The sequence below is a fragment of the Neophocaena asiaeorientalis genome, unplaced genomic scaffold (genome assembly GCF_003031525.2).
Source record: "Neophocaena asiaeorientalis asiaeorientalis breed wild unplaced genomic scaffold, Neophocaena_asiaeorientalis_V1.1 scaffold427, whole genome shotgun sequence".
Taxonomy (NCBI): Eukaryota; Metazoa; Chordata; class Mammalia; order Artiodactyla; family Phocoenidae; genus Neophocaena; species Neophocaena asiaeorientalis.
This window is the reverse complement of record NW_020172280.1, coordinates 4,602,064-4,617,544: the sequence shown is the minus strand read 5'-3', so window position 1 is coordinate 4,617,544 and position 15,481 is coordinate 4,602,064. Positions and strand designations below refer to the sequence as shown.

General features: G+C 42.3%; 1 protein-coding gene across 3 annotated transcripts in view; it reads left to right on the top strand.

Annotated features, from left to right (window-relative positions):
* Positions 1–15,481, top strand: part of ATXN1 (ataxin 1) — a 242,500-nt gene that overhangs the window by 83,933 nt on the left and 143,086 nt on the right. For all 3 annotated transcript variants that reach the window (XM_024763757.1, XM_024763775.1, XM_024763765.1), the window contains exon 3: positions 8,533–8,661. The gene's annotated coding sequence lies outside the window, so the exon portion shown is untranslated. The remainder of the gene's footprint in view (positions 1–8,532; positions 8,662–15,481) is intronic.

Genomic DNA, 15,481 nt, shown 5'->3' with positions numbered 1-15,481 from the left:
TTTTTTGGTGGTATGCGGGCCTCTCACTGTCGTGGCCTCTCCCGTTGCAGAGCACAGGCTCCCGGACGCGCAGGCTCAGCGGCCATGGCTCATGGGCCCAGCCGCTCCGCGGCATGTGGGATCTTCCCGGACCAGGGAACGAACCTGTGTCCCCTGCATCGGCAGGCGGACTCTCAACCACTGCACCACCAGGGAAGCCCGATACTATAACTTTTAAGGCACGGTTGAAGGTCCTGGTTGAAGCCATGCTTTTACGTAGAAACATTTCATTAAGTAAAAAGGAAGTCATGGCTTTGATAGGATGCTTCCAAAGTTCTGCTTTTAATACCTTTGGTGAATTCTGTATCTGTCCAAAAGCATTGGGCTGGAGAGTATATGGGGATTCTGTCTTGTCATTTTATAATACTTTGACTTACCATTTGGTATTTTGTAAAGTCAGGCCCAACAGAATACTTGTGGATACTATCATACAACTCCTAATATTATGGCAAGAAGAGAATGAGAGGCACATATTCAAATTTTTTTCTGAGGATTTTTACTAATTTTGTTATAAAAAGGAGAGAAAAGTAGAGTAGACACAGAATGAAATGTAAAGCCAGGGGATTCCTCGCAGAGGCTACTCAGGAACCATTAGAGCTCATGATTTATAAACGCTTTATAAGCGATCAAGGCATGAAGCACAGGCTCAGTCCCCACCGTCCCCATTTTTACCAGGCACTTCTGCAACACCCGGACTAATCACTGACCTTCTCCAGCAGGCATGAATAAAACTCTCCTCCCAGGAGAAGGTGTGTGATGGCTCCTGGCAGCCTGAAAGGGACTTGTAACCCAGGGGATGTAGAGCCGCAGTGTGGTCTCCAAGCTTCTTGATCCAGATTGTTCTGTCTCCTGAGCCACAGTGCCTTCTCTTGGGCTTTAGCAACCCCCTTTGGAAGCAGGGTATTAAACAGGGCTAGGGAGAAATTGTCAATTAGGAGCACAAGCCATCTTGGTCTTTAAAATCCTAATTTCCTGGAGACGTCATTCTATGGCTGTTCAGTGCAGATTAGGTATATCTTGTTTATTTTTTCCCTTTTCTTCTCGATATGCAGACATACTTTTCTCTGGGTGCATAATTGTGTTTCTTAGCAAACTTTGCTTTATAGCAGTAAGGAGATATAACCAGCATACAAATACAGACACCTGCCGCGTCTATACGTGTGTGGATAAAGCCTTACCTTTTGTGATAAGCTGCGCTAATCCTAGGAAACAGTGGCATGGATCAACATGAATTAATGTTTATTTTAACGTTTCATCATAGGATTTTTTTTCTAGCATGTTTATCTCTGATGATGTGTTCTTTCGGCAGATGCTCCTTTTAGTTTTCATTACCTAAGCACAAACCAGTGAATATCAATAGGAAGTGTCCCAAGTGCGTGCTAGACGTTCAGGGACTGCCAGTTTGGAATCAGATTTTACAGTGGATAAATCGCACAAGTTACTGATTTGTTGATTGAAGAGGAATGGCATGATGTGATGAACAAGTCATATTCTTCAGAATACCCTAGGTTTGGGCTTCCTCCCACTGGTCAACTCCCTCTAGCTCCTCTTGAAGTCTTACTGTGTTGCCGTTCCTGGTCCACAGAAATCTTTTCTGAACTCTACAGTTGGCAGCAACCTTGGCTGCTCTTTTCTCCCTCAGAAAGAAAATACGAAGAGTCAGCTTTGGGCCTGAGTTGGGGAAAAAAAAAAAAAAAAAAAAAAAAGGCCCTTATAGAGCATTTCGTCAGTGACTGAGCAGTTTGCATATTGGCTCATGTCATGATTTTTCTCCAAGCCACCAGCAAGGAGCTCACAGAGTAAGGAGACTTGAGGACACGTCAGAGGGAAGAAAGGAAAATACCACATCCTCGGTCAGGTGATCAACAAGTATTCGTCAAAGGGTTGCCCTTTGCAGAAGCACTGTGGAACTTAACAAAGAGAAGACAGACACAGACCCTGCCTTTGCAGAGTTCACTACAGTCTGGAGAGATGGTGCCTGTTTGAGGATAAGGAATAAGATGATTAGTATCCTCGGGAAAAGGAATAAAAACTATAGGAGTTCACGTCCAAGAAAAAAAAAAAGTACTTCTGACTGAGAAAGTTGTAGCACAGGAAGATGACGGAAAGAGTGATTGGAAAAGGTAGGACTTGAGCCGGTCCTAGTAGGTACAGCTTGAATTTTTACATACGGAGTAGAAATGTGAGCTCTTGGAGATGAAGAGATGACCTCAGTTTGGCTGGTACAACACGCATAAGGGGAGAAGTGGGAAATGAAGTTGGAAAAGCATGTTGGGGCTAGATGGTAAAGGTCTTAAACATCAGATTTTAGGAGACTTTCAGCAAGCTGGAGGAACCCGTGAAGGTGTAGCATGGAGAAGTTGTATAATCTACTTTAGGATCCAACAGGGATGGCTCAGAGGTTTGCAGGGAGAGTATTGAAGGCAAGAAGACCATTATCAGGCTGCCGTGAGAGGACAGAGTCTGAGCCGGCATGGCAGCGTGGGTGTAGAGTGCATGCTTAATGGGACTTGACAACTGGTAGACACTGGGAGAAAAGAGGAGAAGACAACTGTGCCATTAGCATGAATCAGAAATAAAAGGAGGACTGGTTTGGCGGAAAAAAATAGAAGTTTTGAAACAGACATAATTTATTTATACTGCATATATCCAGCAGCTTACTGGGGGAGAAACCAGGATACAGATTTAAGAGTCATATGCAGTACAAGGAAATTATTATAAAAGGAGAAGAGAGTCGAGAACGTCACCTTGGAGAGTACATATCCTAGGGTTAGAAGGAATAACAGGAAAGGACAAAACCCAAGCAAGAGGAACAGCAGTCAGTGATGTGAGGAACGTCAGAATAGTGCTGTTTCAGAAATCAAGAGTAGTACTGGGACATTTTGGTTGCAAGAGACAAGTAAAACTCAGAGTGACTTAAACAAACAAAAAAAGAATTTGTTGTATCACTTATGTATTAGTTTTCTGTTGCTGCAGAACAGATTATCATAAACATAGTGATTTAAAACCACCATTTCTGTAGGTCAGAAGTCTAGCCATGGCTTAGCTGGATTCTCCACTCAGGGTTTCCTAAGGCTGAAATCAAGGTGTTAGCTGGGCTGCATTCTCATCTGGGGCTTGCCGTCCTTTTTCAGGCTCCTGCCGTTATTGGCAGAATTTACTTCCTTGTGGTTGTAGGACTGAGGCCCTTCTTCTTTTGCTGGCTATGGGATGGGCACCACTCTTAGCTCCTGGTGAGAGCCATGCCCCCCTCCCACCCCCAAATGTGTTCTTTCATGTTTTGAATCTCATTCCTGGAAGAGCTTGTCCTGGAAGGGCTCGCCTTATTAGGTCAGGCCCACCAAGGCTGGGCTTTCTGTTTTAAGGTCAATTGATTTGGGATGTTAATTTTATCTGCAAAATCTTTCACAGCAGCAGCAGCACCCAGATTGTGTTTGATTGAATAACTAGGAGAGGGTGTGTGGGCACCAGGGGACAGGGAATCTTGGGAGCCACTTTAGAATTTTGTCTATCACAATGTAACTAAAAAATACAGGAATGAATGTAACTTTTGGCATGGCTGCATCCAAGGGACCTCACTGTCATCAGGACTCGGACGTTCTGTCTTTCAGCCTCATTCCCTGCTGCAGAGCTTCACCCTCATGTGGGCTTTCCTCACAAGGTGGTAAAAATAGCTCTGAGGAGACCATGCTTCCATGGAGAGGGCATCTCATTCCTCTTAGTTCCAGCCAGTCTGAGAGAGGCCTTTGATTGGTGTGGCTCTGGTTACATGCCCATCCCTACATCCTGTCATCATGGCAAGAGGGATATGTATTCTGATTCTCCAAGCCTAGATCATATGCCCATCTTTATTTATTTTTAAAATTTTATTGAAGTATAATTGATTCATTATGTTGTGTTGATTTCTGCTGTACGGCAAAGTTACTCAGTTATACGTACATGCTCTTTTTATATTCTTTTCCATTACGGTTTATCACACGATATTGAATATAGTTCCCTGTGCTGTACAGTAGGACCTTGTTGTTTATCCATCCTATATATAATAGTTTGCATATGCCCATCTTTGGGCCCAAGGCATGAGGTCAACCCAGCCCAAATAACAAAGAAAATGGGGGAGAGGTCATTCCAGAAAGATGCTGTCCAGGCAAAAATGCTAGGTCACTAAATAAAAAGAAAATTTAAGGAACTACCTTATCAAGTATTCTAGGAGAGTCAGTTAGGAAAAGGCCACTACATTTAGAAGACAGGGAGCCATTCCTGGCCTTTAAAAGAGAAGGAAGTTTACAAAAAAAAAAAAGTGTTGAAATCGAACTCTAAGGGTTTTAAGAGGTACCCGATGAGATACTGTGTTGAATTTATACTACACTTTAACATGTTTTATGGTGAACAGGGGAGCGGTGACAGCCATTTGGGAATGTATTGGGGTCTGGGGAAGATCTTTCAGGGATAGCAATGATTACGTTTTAGGCTGCAAAGAAGTTTCTGGTAGAGGGGGTGAAAAGATTGTAGGAGAGACAGAGGGCAGAATTGACCCCAACAGGACTTGGAGCCAGTAGGAGACAGACTAAGAGCCCCAAAGAGTTTTCACAGATTATAAAGTGGTGTGGGCTTTTTGGGTTGTTTGGTCATTTGTCACTTCTTTGGAAGGAATGATACCTGTTTATTCTAATGTACCCATCTTAAAGTGATTAAATATACTCAAGATCCTTAGCCTCTGTCTGGCCATGTAATATGACAGAAAGACTTTACACTTAGAGCAGTGGTTCCCAAAGTGTGGTCCCTGGACCAGAAGCCTCAGCATCACCTGGGAACCTGTTAAAAGTGCAAGTTCTTTGGCCTCGCCTCAGACCTCCTAGATCAGAAATTCTGGGGGTGGGACCCAGCAACATGGTTTCACAAGACCTCCAGGTGTTTTTGATGACGGTTCAGGTTTGAGAGACACTGCCTCAGAGCATCCACATCTCTCCTCCACGTACCACGAGGGTTTCCTTAATGGTGGCTTTTGAAAAGCTAGGAGAATCGAGGATAAAGGCTCTTGGTGATGGGGGGAGGGCTTGTAAATCTTGAAAGGAGATGGCAACTGCTCAAAAGCCATTAGTGACCAAAAATATAATGGATTGGAAGAACAGGAGAGAGAAGGGTAAGTTATAACTTAATTGTTCTTGAGTTCATGCAGGACTTTCATTCGGATGATAGGCATGTAGGACCTCCAAGTCCCTGGAGGGCAGAAAAGTGAGAAGGGCTTAAATTATAGCTGTAGAGTAGTGCTTCCTTTGGCATAAAGGTTAAGTCGTAGAACTGGTTTGGGATATGGATCATTTAATTTAAGTGCAGGCTCTTCTACTCAACACTACCAGGACGCTGCAAAAGAAGGGCATGGCAAGGTTTCTTTCATCAAGGAGCTTGTAAACTTTTGGAGCCTTTCAAGGCCTACATTGTCTTTTTATACTTCACTGGATTTATTTAACAGTGCTGAATTGAAAAGAACCTCGGGTCAGAACGCTCGCTAAAGGCTGTAAGTGCTGTGGGCAGTCAGGGGAAGGAGAAATTGGCGTTGTGTCACTTTCATCTCTGGATGGAGGATGCAACTGTCAGCCTGGCATAATTTCCCAGGTCTCATGGCAGGGTTTTGGACAACTTGGCTTCAAAAAGTTTTTCTTCTTGCTCTTTCTTCCTGAGTTTGCTAAAGCTTGTCAGAACTCCTAAGTCAAAGTGAGGGTTTGGATTTCACGACTTTGAACTTGGAGAATTATTAATATTTTGGTAGTTATCTGAGGAACCAAATATGTAGGAGATACTACATTTTATCCGGTGTCTTAAATGTAAACAGGCTCAAATGGAAGTTTGGCATATTCATTTCAAACAGACTTTCAAACTTACTCCATTCACAGGAGAACATGAATGAGCCTGTCTGAGGATGCCTTCGTTTTGTAGGATGAAGAAAGCAAATTCCTGATTTTCCTTAGTGGAAAAATTAAGTTGTACCCGCTCTGGGATGGTAGGGAACAAGAAGACAGTTCAGATGAGCACAACATTTCCGTCGCTTTTTATTTCTGTGCATCTTGCTGCTTACCTGGGTAAATAGATACCAACCCAAGAACCAAAAGCGAAGGTGCACAGGACACTCTAGAAAGTGAGGAAAAATACCATTTCGGTCCAGGAGAGAAATAATAAAAACATCCTAATAGTCAAGAGGAAGCCAGCGAATTTGGAACCTAATAGAAGGTACTAAGAAGTGGTTTTTTTTTGTTTTGTTTTCTGTTTTTAGAAGTTTACGTGTATTATGATCTGTTTTTAGCCCTTTTAGGGGAGGGTTTTAAGAGGAAGCTTTGTTTTATTTCATTGTGATGATGCGGTTATTTTTGATGAATTAGGAAGCTAGAGTCTTCCTTTTCTGTCACATCAAGTGTAATGCCTGCACTGAATAATGTTCCTCTAGCAGAAATTACTAGTTTGTTGCTCTGATGGCCCAGTAGTTGGAAAGAAGAATCATTTCTTATTTCAAGGTATAGAGAACAGTTCTGTTGTTCATTTCTTGATCAAGAAGACCCAATTGAAAAAAAAAAAGTCAGGGGAAAAAGATGAAATAACAGAAATTAATTGTACAGGTCTAGTCAGCGCACATAATGCAGAACTGTTTCCTCTGCCCGGAAACTTGATGACTGGTTAACTCTTGCTCATCGTTTACTTCCCTGTTGAAGTGTTACTTTTGTAAGAAAGACCTTTCTTCTAAGTGACGTTACCCCATTATGGGGTGATTGCAAATCACAGTGTTTATTTTTCCTTCTTAATGCCTATCTGCTTTTCGAATTTTATGCAAATATTAAAAATAGTATACTCTGATTCTTTAATATCTGTTCCTCTTGCAGCAATGAGCTTCTTAAAGGCACAGTCCTCTGTTCAGCATTATGAACATAGAACCTGGTGGATATAGTAAGCACCAAGTAAAAATGTGTCCAGTGAATGAATGAAAAAGAAAGCAGTTTGTACACTTGAAACTAATATGTTTTATGTCAGTTATACCTCGATTAAAAAACACTTTATAAACTGAAATCACTATAAAAGTCATGGTTAATTGTATTAATAGCAGACACCTTTCTCCCTTTCGTCCTAATTTTTTCTCTGCATTTTAAAAAATTCTTTATTTTGAGGTCTACTTGTCAGTTTTCTGCCAGTTCCAAATCTAAGATTTGATATTATTCATTCTTGCCTGTTTTTGAGATAAGAGATCACATTTTTCCATCGAAAATATTCCTATACCCACAGTGCTAATTCTGGGATTCCCATTTTTGTTCAATGTACGCTTATGACTTTGAAAGAAAAACATGACTGGTACTTGTGGATGATTTATTTGGGAAGCAAACAAGATTCCAGCGTAGCATTTAAATTCTGTTTCTTGTCATCCCCAAAGCCACTCCGGTAAGCTTCCATACCTCAAGCATGCTTCTCAAAAGTACACAAGTGCAAATACCTTGATAATATTGGCCCAGGAAAAGTTTTTCCTGGCCCTGTCTTACAGGAGGGGAAAAAAAAAAAAATCAAGAAATCCAGGTGTGGAAATTATTAATGAGATATTGAGAGTAAACTTAATCAGGATATGAATAGGTCTTTTCTTTAAAAGCAACATACAAACAAAAATCACCCAGTCCTTTTCCATCAGGGCCTCAATGTGCCACTTCGGTGGGTGGAAATGGCAAATGGCCAAGTGGAAAATTTCACAGCCCTGCAAATGTCCAGTGCACTCAACACTGCAGAACAGCAATCCGAGGGAGGGGTGTGGACCAAATCATCGTGTTCCTGCACATGCCTCTCTCACCAGTTTTCATCTCCTTTTGCTGTTCACTTCCTAATCCAGGCCTTTACTTTTCTTCTCCCTGAGATTCTAGATGCCTCTGTTTCCAGTCCTCTGCTTCCCTTGACCCCTCGGTGAAAGAAGAAACATTTGGACATTTGGGTGCCCCAGGGATGGTTGATTATGGGTGCCTTGCCAAAGCTGGCTTTTATATTCTGGCTCCAAGCTCAGTAACAGGCTTCTGACTACTAATAATCCTTTGTGTTCACGTGGCGCCTTTCTTCTCGGGAACTGTGAGTGCTTTGCCAGAGTGAGCTTACTGGTCTTCCCAACCGCCCAGTGAGGTATGAAAATGGCAGAAGGTGATAGCTCTAGCTCCCTCCTCCTTGCAAGAGAGCAAACTCAAGTAGCTTATTTTGAGGCTGTGTTGCATCTCAGCTGGGTTGCCATCTGAAGTCTCCCAGAATTGGCTTCAACTTGGGGTGGGGATGGGGGTGGGGGAGAGGCTTGGCTGCACTGTGCTGTCTCCTGGGACAAGAGCAAAAATACTGCATTTCCTTTTTAAGCAAAGCATACTGGAGAATGGTCTTTGGTGAATTATCCATCAGTCTAATTGATCGTGGACTTTGTTTGTTGAGACAACGGGGGATTTGACGATGTATTCACCTTTCTCTTTTTCTTTTGTTCTGTTCCTATGCTAGGTACTTCTCCCTTCCCTGTGAAAGGAAGAAAGAACACGCCTGGGCCCAGGAGCGCTCCAGCTTCTTCTGGGAAGTCTCCATGGTGAAGGACAGGTTGGGGCTACCTGTGAACCGTGCACAGTGAATGTTGTAAGTTAACAAGATTTGCTTCTGCAGCGACTTGCCTTGTAACGATTTGTGAATCATTGGATACAGGAGCCAGGGTGCTGAAGTGGTATTAGCATTAGCTCTAGGTGATCCTCCAATTAATTTCATTTTTTTTTTAAGGGGAGAGGTTCTGTTTTTGTTTACCATGAACTTGACTTTCTCTCAGCTTCTGTGGGGCACTGCTCATTATCTTCTTATGTATCAAGTGTGGAGACAGTGACTCTTCCAGTGTAGGAACGCCCTTTTCTCCTGGTGCGGTCACGCCCTTTTCTCCTGGTGCGGTTAATAGTATCAGGTTCAGAGCAGCCTCTTTAAACTGGGCTCTGGCAGTTCTTTTAGGTTGTGGGTAGGAGGTAAACTCTTCCGGGCTAAGGTTTCCCAACCAGGATTTGCACCCTGCAATTATTTTATTTATGTGAAGTTTTTGATTGGAATGAAATGTTTTTCTGGCTTTCAAAAATCTGAGGTATGCGAGTACAGTCAGCTGTTCGGTGCTTCTCTTGCTTAAAGTTGGCTGATTTATTGCTTTTTATCAGGCTACTGGGTTGGGATTTTGAGATTAGTAGTTTTTGTGTGTCAGCTGCTGGTCACCTTTCATGAGGAGGTTTAGGATCCAGTAATTGAAGGGAAGGCACGCTATAGGCTTCGAGAAGCTCATCCAGCACAAAACTTACGGGTTTGCCCAGCTCTGCTGCTTTCTGGAGGTTTTACCTCATTGCTAGACTGTATCATAAAAGAAAAAAAGTTTAGAAGAGTTTTGACCAGGAAAGAGTAAAACTACAGGAAACCCAGGCTGGCCTATGAACATATTACCTTCAAATTTTAGAAAATGAAGAGCCAACTTCGACTTGGTTTTTTGTGTGTGTGTGTGTGTGTATAAATACATATTTTAAATATATAATATATATATAGATACAATATATATTGTGTGTATATGTATTATATATGCAAATATGTATTTATATATATAATATACATATATGTATGTATATGTGTGTGTATATATATAAAAATAACTTTATATTAAGTTTTCAGCTTCTTAATAATTTGGTCAAGAAACTTTTCCAGGCATATACTACCATATGTTTCAGTTATGTGAGCTATTTTGAATGAGCAAAATGCAATAATATGAGGGCATATATTGGGGAAAAAGCATCGAAAAGAAAGATTTCCACTGAGTTTTTATTTCTTGGTTTTCTAAAAATTTGTATTAAATACACATATTTCTCCATACTTCCTGAGGGTTAAACAGTCATATTAAAATAAGTTTATTGAACTCAGAATCTCCCAGTGCCTCAGAGTAAATGGATGTGGAAGATGCTGGTTTTTTCATGTGCTTTCATTTTGTACATATGATCACATTGGTTCTGGTAGAAAGTATACAGCTCCTGGAATTACTGACCTAAATTCTATTCCTGGTCCTATGGTCAAGTAAGTCTGCAACCTTGGGCAAGTCACTGACCCCCATGAAGTGTTGGTTTATGAGTCTGTATATTGCTCTATGCTACTTGTTTACTGATGTCGCCATCTTGGTGTGGGCTCCCCAGAAGGAGCAGAGCCTCTTGTAACACACTTTAATCTTACTAAAAAACATCTCATATTCTAAAGGTTGCTACCACTATTGAGGAATAATTTGTGGGTCCTATTGGATCTGGGTGCTACAGTAGCAGTGTGCTTTTCTTGAAAGTATTTTCCCAGTCAGACAGCTGGTAGAGTGCACTTCTGGTAATGTTTTTTAAAGCATTTTTATCCTAGGAAACAAGCGTCTTATGGAAAAGTGCTTTAGGTTTCAGGTTACATTTAAAAGAACACTGCAGTTACTATAATCAAGATAGCTTTTGTTTTGAATTTGGTGTTTTTTTTTTTTCTTTAAACCATAGCTTTGAACTGCTTATGTGATAACCCTGTCAGATCTCAAACATGAAGTGAGGTTTTTAAAGACGTTCCAAAGTGTAAACCTTAAGATGCCACATGGCCAACTTGGAGTCATTTAAAAATCTTTCTTTAAATGGAGTGGGTTGAGAGAGAGGAAGAAAATGCTAGATTCTTTTGAACTCCTAGAAACTTTTTCTCCTAAATTGCGTTCACTTGGGGAGGTGGGGGAGGTTCCAGTTTTCTTAGTAACTTTTGAAATTAGTAACCTTTTGTAATCTTGGTGCGTTTTTACAACACTGAATTCACAGTCTCCTCTTACTTTGGTGTCCTGGGTACCCCAAAGCGGTGCCATTTTAATCGGGAAGGCAGGAGATTTTCAAAGGTTGTGTGCTTACACGTAGATGGGGTATGATAGTGGGTAGAAGAACATTTGAGTAATAATCGTGGCAGCCATTGGAATTAGTGGTGTCCATCCTCAGCAGCCCTTGCACACTGTGCCCTAGACTCACTACCCGTGTAGTTCTCCTCTGTTTGCTCCATTAACCACCTTTCAAATCTGCCACCATCTTTCTAGCAGATGGACTTTGGTCCTGAAAGTGTCTCAGATTGGCTCTAAGGTGCGGTATCTTAATGCAGAGAGGAGTGGCAAGAAGACTGACCTAGGAGTCGGGAGACCTGGGTTTTACCCATGATGCTGCAGTTGCCTGTATAACCTGGGGCCCCCTAAAGCCCTGGGGACCCATTTTATCCTGAGTAACACGAGAAAGTTGAGTTTAGTGAGCTCTGGTCATTCTTCTGGGTGTCTAACATTGCTTCAAGTATCAGCCTAGATGAGGCCGACTGGACCTTCGTTTTCCCGTTTGGCTTCTAAGCGTCAGTGATTTGGTACAACTTCAGTTTACAAGTGCTTTTAAAACATTGAGCACAGTCTTGTGGTTAAAAAAAACAAAAAAAGAATTATTATGTCTGTCACCATCCCGTTACCCTTTACAGAGGACCCTCCCAGGGACCATGTGACAATTGAAAGGTGTTTGAGTGCTTTCTGAGAATAGAGTTTTAGTCACTTAAATTTAGGATCCATACTCGTTGGTCTTCTTGAAAATAAAATGAACCACTTTTGAAATTTAACTTCTTAAAAATAGTCCACCTCTGTACTCAAATATTAGTATATAGGTAAGGAGGCAGCGATCTGTAATTCTTTCTTAAGCTTCTCTTAAGCTTCCTTAAGTAGGTCTTCTCCATGTTGCCTCTTTAAAGCAGCCTTCCCTGGCCTATATTAAATAACACCCACCCCACCCCTCTCATCCTCTAGACTACTTTCTTTTTCTTTTAAGCGCCTTACATATTATACATGCATTTGTTAATCAGCCGTCTCCTCAGTTAGACTGTAAGCTCCATGGAAGCAGGGATAACATCATCATCATCATTATTCCTGGTGAATCCACAACACCTAAAATACTGTTTGTCCTGTAGTGGGCGTTCAGTGAATATTTGTTGAGCAGCTAGGCGCAGAATAAACGCATGCCCGGGCTTCTCACGTGTGGGCCTAAGCCGTTCAGAAAAGGACCATAAACATGGTTCTGATGAGAGCTGCTTCAATCTCATAGTAGTTTGGTCAGGTAGAGGCAGGCGTGGAGAGACTAGTTCATTGTATTTTCCTTAGAAGTAGATGTTAAATGTTTATGATGTGTATAAGTCAATGTGGGAAAGGAAACCGTTTGTGTTTGTTTTTTTTTTTTTTAAAAAAGGGTTTTATAGACCCAGCAGTAGAGTTTGGGGATTTTCTGATGCTTGAATTCTACACTGTGTGTATTTCCTCTCCTTTTCCATTTGAGTGTTTTGCTGTATGGGTTGTTTGTGAACGGCCTGCCCTGGCATTCTGTGAAGGGTTGGAGTGTTGCCTTATAATCCTATCACTTGATCACTGTTCACGTTTACATCTATTTTCAAAGTGGCAGATGGACTTGGAGTGCCAGGGCTACCTAGGAACTCACCGTTTCCTGAATAGCATCATTTCCGTTTGGTTGATGCACACGTTGGCACCGGTACAAACTGAGTCCACTGAGCGTTCCTCTGGTCTGCAGGGAGAAGTTGACAAACGCTCTTTTAGGGAGGCATCCTATGTGGCTTTTGAGGATCACAGGGGTCAAGGTTTCTTGAATTTTCTGTGTTTATTGACCCCTTTTCAGAGTAACTGCTCTGAGAGCAGGAGTTACATTATTCCTATGAAGAAATGGAAAGACTCAAATAAACACCTCTGTGCCTATTTAGACAGCATTATGCTGTCTTTATAAGCTTTGAAAAATGGGAGCTGAATTTCTAGTCTCCAGAGTGAGGGAATTACACATACACACTCTAATCAGAGCAATTGGGGAATTTCCCTGTGTGTCAATTTGTACCTTTTAGATTTGCCATCTGTGATACCAGATTTTTTTTATGATCTCTAGTGCTATCATAGGAAAAAAAAAAAACTTAAGTAGATAAGGGGATCAGAAGGAAAGGGGAGATTTTACTATTCGATAAATGGAGGGGGGGAAGTCTCATTTTTTTTAATCCTGGCTTGTAATGGCCCTGTCAATGGGCCTGCGTGTTATAAAGGCAAAGAGGCTCGCGTATTTCGTGCAGGTACTCTGGGTGTTCTTTGTGTAACCTCGAGTCTTCTGGAATTTTCTCTTTCACCCATGTCTTTCCCTTTCCCAGACTTCCTCCAGTTGCTTCTTACCCACGGCGTCACTCATTCCCGGCCATTGCTGCCTTGCAGTGGGGTGGGGGGCCTTGCGTGAGCTGCCACTTCTGAGAGTTGACGTCAGCCCTACTTGCTGAGTCTCGGCAGAGGGCAGCCCATCGCAGGCACCCCTGTCCCCTCGTGTCGTCTTCCCCTCGTGCTCAGCCTGCTCCCCTCAGCATCTCGGAGGGGAAAAGGGATATACTTGGAACCCTCAGAAGGTGTGGAAGGACAAATGTTCTTGTACCTTCTACAATATCCGTGTCCTGTGGGGGGAAGAGAAGGTGTCCACAGCCTGGTCAGACTGTTTTCTAACTGAGAAGTTGCTGTTACGTAAAAAGGTTTTATGTTCTATTTAAGTTTCGAACTCACTGAATGAATCCTGTGTGTGAAAAGGTGGTTGTGTGCCAAGGTGTGCTCAGGTCTGTTAGGGATGCAGGGATGGGTGGTCTGCATTCACTGCTCGCTGGGATTTTCCTCTCTCCAATCACTTTGGGAGGGGCAGAGTCGGGTGCTGCGACAGGGGTGATGAGTAAGATTATTCAGATTTGGGCTTTCAGGGAAGGGAGGCTTCACAGAGTGCTGAGCGTCTGAATTAGGTCTTGAAACAAAGGCTGGATTTCAACGCCGTGTGTGTGTGTGTGTGTGTGTGTGTGTGTGTGTGTGTGTGTCTGTGTGTGTTGAGAAGGCGAGGGAGGGAGGAAGACATGATAAACCTAGTCTTTCCTTTTTTTTTTTTGCGGTACGCCGGCCTCTCACTGCTGTGGCCTCTCCCATTGCGGAGCGCAGGCTCAGCGGCCATGGCTCATGGGCCCAGCCGCTCCGCGGCATGTGGGATCTTCCCGGACCGGGGCATGAACCCGTGTCCTCTGCATCGGCAGGCGGACCGTCAACCACTGTGCCACCAGGGAAGCCCCCAACCTAGTCTTTTCTTTAACTGCTTCTTCATCTGGGCAGATGAGACCTCAGAGCCAGAAATGTCTTTCCATCAGGAATGATGAGCCGTGACCACTGACAAAGACATAGAGTGGGGACTTGGAGGACATGGGAACCATTCTTCTTTAGGGTCATTTTATATAAATAATTATAGGCAAAAGCTGAAGCAAGAACTTGGGCCACTTAAAGAAATGGTGCCTCCCCAACCCGTGTAAAATGTAGTGTTTTCAGCTGAACTTCGGACAGAAACCACACCCGAAACTAAAAATGTATTTCTCAAGTGGTGTGTCTTTGAAGCACTTGCTGTGGAAGAATCGGTACACACGGAAAGAAGGAAGGGCAAGGATGACTGGGCGGGAGTGCTGCCCTGGAAGGGGAATCTTAAGCCACGGAAAATTCTTCCAGACAGAGATCAGAGATAGATCAGCTTCTACCATCTTTGTTATAAATATAAATGAATATGACTGTATAGAAATGACTGTAAGTCTTTTCTCTCCAAGTATATCATATCATAGTATTTAAATTATTTTCATTGTTCCTCTAAAAGATTGTTGTTTCTCCTTTGCTTTCTTAGAGAAAAAGTAAGGCACAGATAGGAACTAAATGACATTTTGTCATAAAGCCAAAACAAAATCTGATAGTTATCAGCAAATAAACTGTTCTTTGGGACTAATGTATAAAGAGAAACAGATAATTTCATTCTTTTAATTTCCCACGTTTTCACTTTTGTAAAATAATCATTTTTTTAAGACCAGAAAATCATTTAACCCCTCCTTCCCTCAACATATATTCACATTACATTTCCAGTGCTTACTATGTAATAAATTCCAAGAGCGGGGACTCTTAGATTAAAAGAATTAACCCGTCTTCTCTATGTCCTGAGGATTATGTTAACCTTTTGCAGACACCTGAATAAGAATGTTACATGATTCAAAAAAGTCATTTTCTACAAGCATAAAATGCTTTTTAGGTGAGATAGGTTTCAAACAGCTAAGTTTACTATGTTGGGGGATTTTAGTGTTTCAACGTCAGTTTTCTTTTTTAAAAAAAATAAATTTATTTTTGGTTGTGTTGGGTCTTCGTTGCTGTGCACGGCCTTTCTCTAGTCGCGGCGAGAGGGGGTACCCTTCGTAGTGGCGTGCGGGCTTCTCACTGCGGTGGCTTCTTTTGTTGTGGAGCATGGGCTCTAGGTGCGCGGGCTTCAGTAGTTGTGGCATGTGGGCTCCGTAGTTGTGGCTCGCGGGCTCTAGAGCACAGGCTCGGTAG